The following is a 16,577-nucleotide window of genomic DNA, read 5'->3' on the forward strand; positions in this document are numbered from 1 at the left end:
CCCATGTTGATGCTACAGTCAACAAAGAACAACAGTGCCTTAAATTCCTCAGGGGGCTAAGGAAATTCGGCATGTCCATAAAGACTCTTACCAATTTTTATAGATGAATCGTGGAGAACATTCTATCCAGATGTGTCATGGCTTGGTGTACTCACTGGTCCACCCAGGACCATTAGAAACTACAGAGAGTTGCGAACACAGCCCAGTCCATCATGCAAACCAACCTTCCATCGATTGGCTCCACCTATACTTCTCACTGTGTTGGGAAGGCAGCCAACATAATCAAAGACCCCATAACCTCTTCAAATCTATTCGTCGGGCAGAGATACAAATGCTTAAACACACATACCAACAGGTTTCATCCCTGCTGTTATCAGGCTTCTCAAATTTCAAATTTAAATTTTGACCTTGCTCTTTACGCATCTTCTCTGCAGCCATAAGCAGCGATGTGCTTCTGAGGCTTTATAAAGCTCTAGTTAGGCCCCATTTAGAATACTGTGTCCAATTTTGGGCCCCACACCTCAGGAAGGACATACTAGCCCTGGAGCGTGTCCAGCGGAGATTCACACGGATGATCCCTGGAATGGTAGGTTTAACATATGATGCACGGCTAAGGATCCTGGGATTGTACTCATTAGAGTTTAGAAGGTTGAGGGGAGATCTAATAGAAACTTACAAGATAATGTATGGTTTAGAAGGGGTGGATGCTAGGAAGTTGTTTCCATTAGACGGGGAGACTAGGACCCATGGGCACAGCCTTAAAATTAGAGAGGGTAAATTTAAAACTGAAATGAGACGATATTTCTTCAGCCAGAGAGTGGTGGGCTTGTGGAATTCATTGCCACAGAGTGCAGTGGAGGCCGGGACGTTGGATGCCTTCAAGGCAGCGCTTGACAAATTCTTGATCTCAGAAGGAATCAAGGGCTATGGGGAGAGTGCAGGGAAGTGGTGTTGAAATGCCCATCAGCCATGATTTAAATGGCGGAGTGGAATTGATGGACAGAATAGCCTTACTTCCACTCCTATGTCTTATGGACTTATAACATTGTATTCCTCACTCTGTTCCGTTACCCTAACTTACTCTGTACTGCATGCAAAACAGAACGTTTCACTTCACCTAAGTACGTGACAATAATAAATCAAATTAAGTCAAAACATAACCATTTTTGGAAAGTTAACTGGTCAAGGTTTAAGATAATATTGTGCAACCCTTACTTTGACCTTCACAATTAACATTAATTCCATGGGCAAATGAGTTGTTTGTTCAATGCATAACTTTGTTTCAGCTACAGAACAGAAAGTCTCCTATGTAAAGTGAAAATGCAAAACTATTAGAATAATTTGTGGATCCTGCATTAATTGATAAAAACACGACCGTGCAGACTACCTCGCAGGTGTCATCGCTGGAGCACAGCTGTGTATATCTCTTTAAATTATTTCTTCTGTTTGTCAGTCCCCCACTCTGTTGTTTGTTCAATATTTACTATGTCAAAATTATACTGAGATGATACTAATTCCATCTGTGTTATAGGCTTTATTCACTGGGTGTTGCAACGTCTGCTCAATATTTCTAGTTCTCTCTTTACCTACTGACTGAAGCTCCCAGACAACACTGAGTCCGCACACAGACTCAACTAACCAAGATTAGTCAACAGCAATAATAACCAGACTCATATGTCAAACACAGAACAATTAAACAATCCAGTTGTTTCCACTGATACTCTGATGTAACATAGTGTCACAAGGAAATTGGCCATTTAGCCCAACTGATCCTTCCTGACACTTGCACCTCATATGAGCCTCCGCCAGCCTCGCTTCGCCTCAGTCCACTGCATAACTTCCTGGTCCTTTCCAATTTACATTAATACGATTCACCTGTATTTGGGTGTTCCACACAAGATAACTCTGAGTAAAGAGATTTCTCCTGATTTTATTGTGGAATTTTGAGTAATGCATTACATTGAGAGTCACGAGTTGTGGCTGACAGCGCTGTGATGGTTCTCACCCTCCTTTATGATTCTGGGATGTGGAGATGAGCAGTACCACCAATGGTGCCAGTGCAAGATCCTGTGGATCTGCTGGGAAGAAAGTTACACCAACACCAACATCCTCAGCCAGGCCAATATCCCCAGCATCGAGGCACTACCACCCTTGCTTGGCTACGGTGGGCTGAATGCATTGTCTGTGTGACCAACACAAGACTCGCCAAGTAGGTGCTGTACTCCCAGCTTCGAAACGGTGGGAGAGGGGCAGGTGGACAGAGGAAGCCCTTCAGTGATACCCTCAAGTCCTCACTGGCTTAGTGCAGCCCGTCCCACAGAATCACTGGCCTAAGGCCGTTCAAAGTGGAACATCCAGGAAGGCATCAAGCACCTCAAGACTTGCCCAGCAGGAAAAGTCAGGTGGAAGCCAGGTAAACAACAGCAAAAGGACACAGCATCCCCCCACCCACCCCCTTCCCATGACCACCACTGCCCCCAGTGTAACAGAGCCTGCGTTAGCCACAGCGGTCTGTACAGCCACCTAGGGACCCTCAGAGCAGAAGGATATTGCGGGCTTCACCAGAGGTAAAAAATGTCTCCTCTGCATTTATCCTTTCAAATCCTTTCATTAACCTGAAAACAGCAACTTGATCGTTCTTCAGCCCTGTTTTTGTCCAGAGCTCCCCGCCTTTTCAGCATTTCCTACCTCCCCTGCTGTGCCTCATATGAGTTTCATGAATAATCTGCCTCAGATAAACAAGCAAGGAAGCAAATTGCACCTATTCTGTGACACTCAGAGCCAGGCTTTGTGCTTATATGAGCAAGCGGAGTGAAATTACTGCCCGTGTAATTTACAAACTACGCATTACTGCTATCTCACAGAGTAAATAAAAACTCAGCAGAGCAATTACTTCGAAACGTAGATTATAGAAAACTGTGGAATTTAATTGGGAACACTGCCTGTCCGTGTGCAAAATTTTGGGGCTTTCACAAAATTATGACATCCTTAATTAATAACGTTCAGTGTTACATACTGAACATCTGCTTTGCAGTTCCCTCAGGCTTCCATGGTTTACTGCATGTGGAAGAAAGAGCTGATATATAAGAAAAAGATCCCAATAGGCTTAGTCTGGAGATAGAAGAAGCTCCTACTGCCAGACAGTAAGCTATTTCTTAGGGAACTCCCGTATTGCGAACGGCTAAAGGGCAATGTTAAACCCTCCATCTCTCTTGCAACAAAGGAACAACTTGAACAATTGTTTTTGAAGAATTTTTACAAGTCACAGCATTTCTGGGATTTCACAGTGAAGTATAAGTGGTTATGCCCACTTATAGTGTAAAGGCAGCTCTTAATCTCATAAAGCTTCATCCTAAACCAGGACATGTTGGAAGTCTTTCACATCTTAAAGCTGTTATGATGGACTTGCTCCAGAGAGAGCACTTGTAGCACAACTGTCAGATATTCATATGCTCCAAGGTCCAGCACAGTATCTAGGTTTGCATTACTGTGCTGGGGGCATAGTCTTTTGAACGAGATGATATTTCACTTTCTCCTCTCAAATGATCCTGTAATTCTCTTTGATTGTTGTCCTACTCCGCGTTTGCTCCAAGTTATCCCCAAAGACCTTGTTATTCCTCTAAAAGTCATCATAAATAGCATTTACTCATGAGTGGAGACCTTTGTGTTTTCAGGAACAGATGTCATCGAGTCCCTACAGTGTGGAAGCAGGCTATTCAGCCCATTGGGTCCACAATCAACATGCTGAACAGTAACGTTCCCAGACCCACCCGGTCCCTGTAACCCTGCGTTTCCTATGGCCAATACACCAAGCATGCACACCCCTGCCCTGTGGGTAACTTAGCATGGGGGCGGCACGGTGGCTCAGTGGTTAGCACTGCAGCCTCACAGCACCAGGGACCCAGGTTCAATTCCAGCCTCAGACAACTGTCTGTGTGGAGTTTGCACAGTCTCCCCGTTTCTGCGTGGGTTTCCTCCGGGTGCTCTGGTTTCCTCCCACAGTCCAAAGATGTGCAGGCTAGGTGGATCGGCCATGCTAAATTGCCCGTAGTGTTCAGGGGTGTGTGGGTTATAGGGGGATGGGTCTGCGTGGGATATATCAAGGGGCAGTGAGGACTAGTTGGGCCAAAGGGCCTGTTTCCACACTGTAGGGAATCTAATCTAATCAATTAACCTAACCTGCAAGATTGCAAGAGGAAACTAGAAACTGGAACACCCAGGGGAAACTCACACAGGCACAGGGAGAATGTGCAAACCCTACATAGATAGTCACCCAAGAGTGGAATTGAACCCTGGTCCCTGGATCTGTGGGACAGCAGTGCTAACCACTGAGCCACTAATGCCACCTTACTAGGAGATGCTTCATGGCAGCATAGTTCAATCCACCTTCGGTGACAGTGAGTCATGTGTGACACAAAGTTTTGGGTCAGGATCTTTTAAGATCGGCAAGGGACAAGAATTCAAGCGATAGGTTTACCAGGAAGCTGCCTGGTTTGGAGAGTAATAGCTGTAAGGAGAGTTTGCATATACTTGGTTTGTTTTCACTTGAATGTCAGAGGCTCAGGGACAACCTGATAGATGTTTACAAAATTATGAGAGACATGAATAGAATGGATAGCCAGACTCTTTTTTCTTCCTGAGTAGAAATGTCGATTACTAGAGGACATAGGTTTAAGGTAAAAGGTGGATGTTTAAAGGAGATGTGAGAGGCAGGTTTTTTGTACAGAAGGTGGTAAGTGCCTGGAATGCGCTGCCAGGGGATGTGGTAAATGCAGATACAACAGCAACATTTGACAAGCATCTTGACAGATACGTGAATATGCACAGAATAGAGGGATACAGACGGTGTCGAGACAAAAATTTTTTAGTTAGAATGGCGTTGTGTGTCAGCGCAGCCTTGGTGGGCTGAAGGATCTGTTCCTGCACTGTGCTTTTCTTTGTTCTTTGTTCTTTTAGTTTAAGGAATAACAAAATCTTTGTTTTCGGTGGAATCTGCCAACAAACTGAGGATGTTAGGACAAGAGAGGAGAGGAAAACAGATTGAAGCACTTCCCATTTGGAGAGCACAAGTCTTAGAGCGTTACAGCTAACAAATTACATTTGAAGTATTGTCGTTACTGTAGTGTTGGAAATATGACAGCAATTCTATGCACGGAGAGTGAACCACTGATGGGAAATAGGGAAATGGGGGAAGAACTCAAGAGGTGAAAGGGAGAAAGGAATGTAAAACAATTACAATCACAGGGGAAGGAATAAGGAGGAATTCTCAGAACAAAAGATTGGGAACTGATGGACTGAAAGATATGAATGAGAATAGAGTTGATACATTGGCTGTAATTTTCTGAAGTTCCGTAGATTCTGGAATGCTGGAATTAGGCTGGAAAATAGCAAATGCAACTCCTCTGTCAAGAAAAGAGGCAATGGGAAGTAATTATAGGCCAGTTGGCTTCTAAACTGCCCTGGCAAAAATATTATAATCCATTATTAATAAGAGATTACAGCAGCACACTTGGAAAGTCTTAATGCAATTTGATAAGGTTCCCCATGGAAGGCTCATTCAGAAGGTCAGGAGGAATGGGATACAGGGGAACTTAGCTGCTTGGATACAGAATTGGCTGGCCAACAGAAGACAGCGAGTGGTAGTAGAAGGAAAATATTCTGCCTGGAAGTCAGTGGTGAGTGGGGTTCCACAGGGCTCTGTCCTTGGGCCTCTACTGTTTGTAATTTTTATTAATGACTTGGACGAGGGAATTGAAGGATGGGTCAGCAAGTTTGCAGACGACACAAAGGTCGGAGGTGTCGTTGACAGTGTAGAGGGCTGTTGTAGGCTGCAGCGGGACATTGACAGGATGCAGAGATGGGCTGAGAGGTGGCAGATGGAGTTCAACCTGGATAAATGCGAGGTGATGCATTTTGGAAGGTCGAATTTGAAAGCTGAGTACAGGATTAAGGATAGGATTCTTGGCAGCGTGGAGGAACAGAGGGATCTTGGTGTGCAGATACATAGATCCCTTAAAATGGCCACCCAAGTGGACAGGGTTGTTAAGAAAGCATATGGTGTTTTGGCTTTCATTAACAGGGGGATTGAGTTTAAGAGTGGTGAGATCTTGTTGCAGCTCTATAAAACTTTGGTTAGACCGCACTTGGAATACTGCGTCCAGTTCTGGGCGCCCTATTATAGGAAAGATGTGGATGCTTTGGAGAGGGTTCAGAGGAGGTTTACCAGGATGCTGCCTGGACTGGAGGGCTTATCTTATGAAGAGAGGTTGACTGAGCTCGGTCTCTTTTCATTGGAGAAAAGGAGGAGGAGAGGGGACCTAATTGAGGTATACAAGATAATGAGAGGCATAGATAGAGTCGATAGCCAGAGACTATTTCCCAGGGCAGAAATGGCTAGCACGAGGGGTCATAGTTTTAAGCTGGTTGGTGGAAAGTATAGAGGGGATGTCAGAGGCAGGTTCTTTACGCAGAGAGTTGTGAGAGCATGGAATGCGTTGCCAGCAGCAGTTGTGGAAGCAAGGTCATTGGGGTCATTTAAGAGACTGCTGGACATGCATATGGTCACAGAAATTTGAGGGTGCATCCATGAGGATCAATGGTCGGCACAACATTGTGGGCTGAAGGGCCTGTTCTGTGCTGTACTGTTCTATGTTCTATGTTCTATGTTCTATATACAGTGTCAAGATGATTCAGTGAAAAAGAAATTATGTTTGATATATCTTGCTTGAGTTCTGAGAGAAAATAACAAGTAAAATAGAGAAACAGATTTGATGTACTCGGATTTCCAAAAGGCTTTTGATAAGGTGCCTCAAGTTTTAAGACACAAAGTAAGAGATCATACTGTAGTGGTAACCTATTATCATGGGTAGAGCAAGGGGTGACTCACAGGAAACAGGGAGTCGAGATAAATGAGTCATTTTCAGGTTGGCAAGCTCTAACTGGGGATGTGTCACAGGAATCAGCCCTTAACTCTTCACAATTTATCTAAATTACTTGGAAGCCAGAACTGAACATGTGCCAGTAAATTTTGCTGATCACACAAAAAAAAGTAAGAAAGTACATTATGAGAACAAAAAGAATTAACAAAGAGACTCAGATGGTTACAAGTGTGCAAAAGATATTAACACCTGGAGTATAATGTGGGGAATTATGAATTTGACCACTTTGATAGGAAGGTGAGAAAAACACCATTTTATTTAATGGAAGAAAAGTGGTAATGCAGAAATCTGCAATCCGCAGGGATTTGGATGTCCTGACAATTGGCTCAAAAAAAGTTTGCACATACAGGAAGTGATTAGGAAGGCGAATTGAGACTTTAATTTGTTGCAGAAGAATGTGCTGAAGGGTCTTTTCTGTCCTATATGTCTCTGAATGCAATGTGCAGGGAAGGTGACAGGGCCTGCCACCTCACACATTACTCTACCCTCAGGAAGCCAATGATATAGTGGTCAGCCAGAGAGACAGGAAATGATTCCTGATACTGCGTGATGTTTTGAAGAGCATTTAGAGTGTGATTTAATATCCAAGCAGTCGAAGGTGCCTTTGAAGGGACATCATCTTATTTCAAACTGAAACTCCCCTTCCTCACAGAAGAAAGCTGCTCTTCACCGAGCGAGACACAGATTCAGTCTAGGGAACCTACCCCCATTCCCAAACCATCATATCCCTCTCTTGGTGGCATTCAGCATCAATCCCATCTGCTTGCATCTTCTCCTCAATCCGATCCAAAGCACCGATTTTACTCTTCATCTCTAATTGAGTCCTAGGTGCATGTTGTCATAGAGACTTAGTAAAGTAGTCTCATCAAAGCGAGGGTAGTTCTGAGGATTCCTCTCCTTCCTTCTTGCATAACTCCTTGCCCTCCCAATGCTCTTATTGCTTTCCCCTCTTATATGTTGAGTTGCCCTCATTCACAATCATTACCTCTCTGCATCTTCCCTCCCACAGTACTTATCCCTGATAGCACCACTTAACCTATAGTGGGCTGAACTTTCCCACCCCATTCCACAGGACTGATCATAGCCCACTCCCTGGACTGTAGAGGCTTGGACCTCTTGACTTTTATCACCCCTGAGTGGCTGACTGACCGTGAGAAGGCCCTGGGACCGATGGGCAAGGTACAGAGAGGGCAGGAGATGGGCCCAGGCCCCATGCCAACATTAATATTCAGGAGTGGTAATCACTGTCCATGGAGAGACCCTGCGATGTTCGTGGCTACTGCCCAAGATGGCGGCCCAGAGGAGCGAGTGACAAACTGGTATCACCAGGTACCTGTTTAGGCTCTCCCATTGGGAATTATTATTACCCAGAGGATGGGAGAGTGAGAAGCTTCAGATCAATGTGGTGAGACTAACTCATAATAACGTGCAAAAGGAGACTAATAGACTCACACTGCTCACAAGTGAGATTTTCTTCTGACCATTCAACACTTGGCCAGAGAGCCAGATATTTTGCTTTGGGCATTCTGCCAATCCCATCCGATCTTCCCAACTTTCTCACCAAGACCCATTCTGTTGAGCAGCCGAAAACATCCCGCTCATGTAACTGCGGCCAATGTTGTAAAAATCCATCTGGATCACTGATGTACCCTTTCCTGAAATCTGCCATCCTTCCCTGGTCTGGTACTTCTCAACCCAGCCCCACACAGCAATGTGGTTGGTTCTAAATGCCCCACTGAAATAGTCAACCAAGCCACTCAGTTCAAAGGCAATTACAGAAGTGCAACCTCGAAATAAGAGGGAGCAGAATTAGAACTGAATTGAGGAGAAACGAGTTCACCCAAAGGGTTGTGAATCCATGAAATTCCCTGCCGAGTAAAGCAGTTGAGACAACATCATTGAACGTTTTTAAGGCTAAGATAAATATATTTTTGAACAATAAAGAAATTAAAGGTGAGCAGGTGGATTAGCGGAACTGAGTCCAGAAAAAGATCAGCCATAATCTTATTGAATGGCATGCTAGGCAAGAGGTGCCAAATGGCCTACCCCAGCTCCTATTGTTTATGGTTTTACGTTATGTCGTTATATGCTGGCCTAGCCAGTGATGCCTCCATCCCATGTAAGAACAAGCAAAAATGTATACTCACCTTATGAGTCAGAGTGCAGAATCAGTCATAATCCTTCACAACTCTATACGGAATGATTCTTTTTAATGTCAACATACTGGCATTCAAGGCTGGGAGGCGGATAATGGGCAGATCACTCACCCACGTTGGTTCAGAGTGTACTGACTTTCAGAGCAGGGCTGCTCAAAGTGATGGCGATCACGGTCTGAGAGGATGCTCAAGTATTTCAGGGCAACTCAACAGTTGACACACCCTCGGCAACATTGAAGAGTTACCAATGATGGAAGGACAGCTGTCAGGACTCTTCTTCACTTGCTGGTTACCACAAAAGGCTTCATTGCACCACACTCAGACATGGTATCCTGACAGAGCCTGAAGAGCTACTATATGATGTTTGCACACTGTCTCACTCATTGCTGCTTTACCCCTGATGTTCGGTAAAATGTGTTATGTGCAGGTAAGTTTTAGTTGGGCCACCTGAAAATATCAAGTGTGAAATCACAAGGATAATGAGACACTTATTCAGCAATATAAAAGGTGAAGACTACAAAAATGAGAAGGTTAGCCTGTGCTTCCCACTAAACAGGCACTATTTGCCTTATTCCCAAAAGAATGTTAAACAATTAAACAAAGTCCAAATTGTTACTTGAAGCTGACTGGCTATCCTTTATTGGTCAGTGCATTGAGTATAGGAGTTGGGAGGTCATGCTGCGGCTGTACTGGGCATTAGTTAGGCCACTTTTGGAACACCACCTTCAATTCTGGTCTCCTTGCTATAGGAAAGATGTTGTAAAATTTGAAAGGGTTCAGCAAAGATTTAAGAGGATGTTAGAGGGTTTGAGCTAAAAGGAGAGGCTGAATAGGCTGGGGCTATTTTCCCTGGAGCATTAGAGACTGAGGGTGACCTGATAGAAAGTTATAACATCATGAGGGGCAAGGATAGGGTGAAAAGTCAAGGTTTTTTTTCCCCAGGGTAGGGGACCCCAAAACTAGAGGGGTTTAAAGTGTGAGGAGAAGGATATAAAAGTGACGTAATGGGCAACATTTTCATGCAGAGGGTGGTGCACGTATGGAATGAGCTGCCAGAGGAAGTGATGGAGGCTGGTAAAATTACAACATTTAAAAGGCATTAAGATGGATACATGAAAAGGAAAAGTTTCGAGGATATGGGCTAAAAGCTGACAAATTAGACTCAATTAATTTAAGATATCTGGTAGCATGGATGGGCTGGACCGAAGGGTCTGTTTTTATGCTGCACATCTCAATGACTCGGCAATGTTGTTTATCCTGGAAGCATGTTTCAATGGGGTCATCTTTGGCCTCTCAGTCTTGACAATGTATATTGCTCTGTCATACGCTCTTGTTCAGCCCTCCTGTTCAAAATTCTAATCCTCAGTCATACCTTTATCCTCAGAAGATTATTCCTATTCCCCCATTTCATCTTGCCCATAGCTTTTGATCCCTTTAGCCCCAAGAACTATATCTAACTCCTTCTTAAAAGCATTCAATGTTTTAGCCTCATCCACTTTCCATGGTAGAGAATTCCAGAGGTTCACCACTCTCCGAATGAAGACATTTCTCCTTGCCTTGGTACTAAATGGCCTACCCAGCATCCTTACTCTGGGATCCCTGGTTATCACAGGTCACCAGCAGCTCCTTGAACAGGCCACTGACATAAATGTCTCGGGCCTCACCTGTTAAGATCAATTCTGTGGTTCAGCCTCCACCACCGACCATGGAACACCTTCCCAAGACCAATGTAGGAAGGAGGGAGGAGGATTGGAGGCACCATTCTACCCCAACAACGATACACAGAGATTCTCATCATTGCTTTATAAAATGAAACAAAGTAAGAACAACCTTTCTCCTGATAACAAGGTGTGAAGCTGGATGAACACAGCAGGCCAAGCAGCATCTCAGGAGCACAAAAGCTGACGTTTCAGGCCTAGACCCTTCATCAGAGAGGCATTCATCATCATCACAATCTTTCTCCTGTTCCCCTCCAACAAATGATCATTTGGCCACAAGAGCAATCAGACAGCTGCTCAGAAAGATCTTGCTGCCCTGTTTTGGACATATCTTTGTGGTAAGTTGGCAGAGTAGCTTCGGCCAAATGGTCAGGGTGACGACTGGCTCTGGCACAGTGGCATTAATGGTGAGCAAGGATTGGGATTGGATACTGTTCAATTTATAAATAGGAAGTGAACTATTCCAGGACACTGCTCAGTGAAATTAATGAGATCCCATTGCTGACAATCAGCAGCAGAGATGAGACGAAAATCCAGGACCTTTTGATCTCGTATCCATATGCTTGATCAATGCTTAGTTCCATTTTATATCGATGAAAGGTAGCAGGAGGAGACAGAGGGACATAATGTGGAATATATGGGTAAGTCTATTAGCCTAGTGTGAACATGTGAGACCAGAGGAAGTAGCAGTATAATTTTGGTGGTACACTCTTGCTCAGCTGAAAGACTTCTTCTATGCTGTACAAATTTATGAACAAAGGAAAGCTTAGTAGAAACTAAACATCAAAAATTAAGACAAAATAAGTTAGAAAAAGAGAATAATGACAGTACAACAAGTGGCCATTCAGCCATTAGCCCTGCACAAAAGTGACTCACCCAGCACCAGTTCTTGGCCTTTGTCCTACTATCGTGCAAATGTTTCCGTTTTCAGACAACTATCTAATTCATTTTTGAAAGCCATGATTGGATCTGCTTCTGTCACACTTTCAGGCAATGTTTTTCAGATCTTAACCAACCACTGTGTTAAAAGGAAGCTTTGTTTCACGCTGCAGTTACTTCTTCAACAAATAATCTTTAATCTCAACTCACTAGCAACAGGATAATAAAATGTGAGGCTGGATGAACACAGCAGGCCAAGCAGCATCTCAGGAGCACAAAAGCTGACGTTTCGGGCCTAGACCCTTCATCAGAGAGGGGGATGGGGTGAGGGTTCTGGAATAAATAGGGAGAGAGGGGGAGGCGGACTGAAGATGGAAAGAAAAGAAGATAGGTGGAGAGAGTGTAGGTGGGGAGGTAGGGAGGGGATAGGTCAGTCCAGGGAAGACGGACAGGTCAAGGAGGTGGGATGAGGTTAGTAGGTAGATGGGGGTGCGGCATGGGGTGGGAGGAAGGGATGGGTGAGAGGAAGAACAGGTTAGGGAGGCAGAGACAGGTTGGACTGGTTTTGGGATGCAGTGGGTGGAGGGGAAGAGCTGGGCTGGTTGTGTGGTGCAGTGGGGGGAGGGGACGAACTGGGCTGGTTTAGGGATGCGGTTGGGGAAGGGGAGATTTTGAAACTGGTAAAGTCCACATTGATACCATTAGACTGCAGGGTTCCCAGGCGGAATATGAGTTGCTGTTCCTGCAACCTTCGGGTGGCATCATTGTGGCACATCACTAGCAACAGGAATGTTTTTATTTTCTCATCTACTCTGTTCAGGCCCTTCATGATGTTGAACATCTTGATTAAATGTCATCCCAACTTCACCCTTCTCACAGCCCCAGCTTCTCCAATCCATATGCACAGTTGAGTTCCTTGTTCCTGGTAACATTCTCGGTGATATTTCCTGCACCCTCTGCATTATTCCAGAATTGTGATATCTGTACTGGACAAAGTAATCCCATTCAGGTCAAGACACTATTTTATTCAGGCCCATTACGATTCCCCACCTTCTGCACTTGATACGTCTCTTCAGTTCACCAGCTTTGCCAACGGCTTTCACAATATGGCCCTCTTCATCAATGATTTGTGGATGCATTGGAGCACTACTGTTGCCCGTCTTTGACCAGCTCATGTATTAAGAACATTTTACCCACTTTGCCTTTGTATGAGGTGGACAAAGGGACATAGAATTCAGCCTACTGTTCAACTCTATTTTATTAACAAAGTACTCCTTGTTAAAACTACCACCTGAGCATTACCCTAATCCCCTCAACATTTGCTCTTTAGCTAGCTCTATCCAACTGAGAAGCAGTATTATCTGCACCAATCTATGTGCTTGAGCTGGGCCATTAGAATCTCCTTCCTTTCTGATGCAGGGCTGAGTTTCGTCCAGGAAGGTAGGTCTTGCAGGTGATGGTGGATCTCCTCTTCCTCACTCTCTCTCTCTCTCACACACACACACACACACTCCGCATGTGGCCAGAGTTCTGCGCCTGGGCCAGGTCTAGTCTTTACTGTGAGTCCTTGCACAAGCCTTCACTAACAATCTGGCTCTCAGGCATGGGTATTTTTCTCACCCACTTCACTCCAGGCCTTCTAGTATGTTCTGTGGCTTTTGGCCAAATGACTAAAGAGCTGAGTTCAACTTGTCCAATGGAGTCATGCCAACATCTGTCACTGTTGCCATGCTGGAAGGTATAAAATGCACGTACTCAGGCAGTCAATTTGCCTGAAAATCTGATCAATACTTCACCAAAATACAACCCTCAGGCTGGTTGTAGTTGATTCACCTTAAACCTTTGTAACCTCTTTAAAAGTGGTTTCCAGTGTTCTCTGTGGTCAATAGGTGCTAGTTGTTATTTCATTTAGTTTGGCCAATTTTCTGTCAGGTCTGCTTTCTCCAGCTGTGGATCAAATTAGAAAGCCCAATTTTGGGCCTGTGGTCACTCAATCACAAAAAGAACAGGAATAGGCTATTCAGGCCATCAATACAGCCCTGTCATTCAATATGATTACAGTTGGCAAAAAACTTAGCACCTTTTACTCATCCAATCGTTATCACTCTGTACTCCACTGGTAATTAGAAATCTGGCAATCTCTGCATTTAGGCATGCTCAGAGGCCCAGCTTCCACAGCCCTTTGAGAATTTCAAAGGTTCGCAACACTCCGATGAAACAAATACTTCCTCATCTCTGATCTAAGTGGCATACCCTTTGATCCTGCACCCCCTTTAGAATGTACTTTATGCTGCCTGACCTCAGCCTTCCTATCAAAATGAAGCCAATCTCACCCAGATAACAAAGTGTAGAGCTGAATGAACACAGCAGGCCAAGCAGCATCTTGGGAGCACAATAGCTTTTGTGCTCCTAAGATGCTGCTTGGCCTGCTGTGTTCTTCCAGCTCTACACTTTGTTATCTCAGATTCTCCAGCATCTGTAGCTCCCATTATCTCTGATCCAATCTCACCCAACATGATCAATGTCAGTCCAACCTGAAACAGACAGATTATAAGCTTAAATAATGATTCTTTTGACCATGTACAAAGTGAAAGGCATTCTCATTCAATCAATGATTAAGGAAACAGTACATTGATTAATTGCAGTGGCATTCAAGGTTGTGTTAATAGTGTCAGAATCATTTTTCATGGATTAATCTTCATTACTTCACTCGAGAGGCAGATTCACCTAAGTTACAAGGAAGTGCTATAACTAGGTAAATGAAATATATCTGGTTGACGGACAAGAATAAAGTCAGCGTTTCCAAAGATTGAAGGACAGTAGATTTACATTTACATAGCACCATTCCCAACCATGAGCTATCACAAAGATTTATTACAGCAAATGCAGCACTTTTGGAAGTATAATTACTATCGTAATGTAGAAAAAATAATCTGCAGAGAAAGAGTGTCCAAAAGCAGTAATGTGATAAATGATCAAATAATGCACTATAGGGATATTTATTAGGGGAGATTGGAAGCAATTCTTCCAAATACTGCCAAATGCCATGGAATCTTCTAATCCATCTCAGCAGGCAGATGGAACTTTGTTCTACTATGTGGGATTATAGTGTTTGTAACAGCACAGCACTCTTTCAGTGTTGTTCTAGAATGACAGCCTGGCTCAAATGCCAAAGTCTCTGGTCCACTGGCACCACCTGGCTCATAACCATTTAATATTTGAAGGGACATGAATTGGCTCAGGACAGGACCTCTGAGAGAAAACTCTGCCAGCCGATAGGATGGTCAGCAGCTCTGTGGCCCCAGCAGCGCCAAGTCTAAGCGGTGCCAACTAACAGCTTGCACTGCTGAACAATGGCCAGCTTGAGGAGTTTGTGGAGACCAGACTGGTGATGAGTTCTGAATATCACTGGCCAGTCCCAGCAAAGGGAGTGAGAGCGAGCAGCTCAATATCAGAGGCTGGCATCGGGAAGGTAAATGGAGATATGACATTGCAGGGAAGTGTCTCAGATGGGCACAGAAGGCCCCAAAAGGAGTTTTACCACATTCCATCCACTTTTGTTGAGAGCAACCTCTGCAGTAAAAGCTACTATCCAATAGACATAGTATAATGTAAAGTCACCAAGGCATTACTAGACCATAGGCATGCTATCACATTAGCAAGAGAGACAACTAGTGTCAGTTTAACCTGAGGACCTCAGGCAAGGGGACAAGTTGAGAAAGACAGCACTTCATTGTAATCTCAGCAGATATCAAACTTTGTCCATTGCAAACCAGCTGCCCAGACACTGAGCTAGCCAATCTCTCCTGCTGCAGGTAAAATATCAGCAAGAGTAGGATGACGCAATTCCACTGCCTGTACTTGGCAGCTTAAGGGTTGCTATTGTCCATAGTGAGTTGATAGTACCATAGCGTTGCCGCTCAGAGTATTCCAGAATTTTGACTCAGTGACAATGGAGGAATAGCAATATAGTTCCCATTCAGAATGGGCTATTTTTCAAAAGACAATGGAGTTACCAAGGGAATCTGCAAGGGAATAATTCAGAATACACAGACTAGATACATTCCAAAGTGTAAGAACAATTTAATGTAACTGGCACATCTGTGCTGAACTAAAACAATTAAAGATCTGGATGTGAGTTTGCTCACTGAGCTGGAAGGTTAGTTTTCAGACGTTTCGTCACCATTCAAGGCAACATTATCAGTGAGCCTCCGATGAAGCGCTGGTGTTATGTCCCGCTTTCTATTTATCTGTTTAGGTTTCCTTGGGTTGGTGATGTCATTTCTTGCATTGGTGATGTCATTTCCTGTTCTTTTTCTCAGAGGATGGTAGATTGGCTCCAAATCAATGTGTTTGTTGATCGAGTTTCAGTTGGAATGCCATGCCTCTAGGAATTCTCATATGTGTCTCTGTTTGGCTTGTCCTAGGATGGATGTGTTGTCCCAATCAAAGTGGTGTCCTTCCTCATCTGTATGTAAGGATACGAGTGATAGTGGGTCATGTCGTTTTGTGGCTAGTTGATGTTCATATATCCTGGTGGCTAGCTTTCTGCCAGTTTGTCCAATGTAGTGTTTGTCACAGTTTTTGCAAGGTATTTTGTAGATGACGTTCGTTTTGCTTGTTGTCTGTATCAAGTCTTTCAAGTTCATTAGCTGCTGTTTTAGTGTGTTGGTGGGTTTGTGGGCCACCCTGATGCCAAGAGGTCCGAGTAGTCTGGCAGTCATTTCCAAAATGTCTTTGATGTAGGGGAGAGTGGTTATGATTTCTGGGCCCATTTTGCCAGTTTGTTTGGGTTTGTTGCTGAGAAATCGGCGGACTGTGTTCATTGGGTACCCGTTCTTTTTGAATACGCTGTATAGGTGATTTTCTTCTGCTCTTCGTAGTTC

This window comes from Stegostoma tigrinum, chromosome 3, assembly GCF_030684315.1.
Source record: "Stegostoma tigrinum isolate sSteTig4 chromosome 3, sSteTig4.hap1, whole genome shotgun sequence".
NCBI classification, from domain to species: Eukaryota; Metazoa; Chordata; class Chondrichthyes; order Orectolobiformes; family Stegostomatidae; genus Stegostoma; species Stegostoma tigrinum.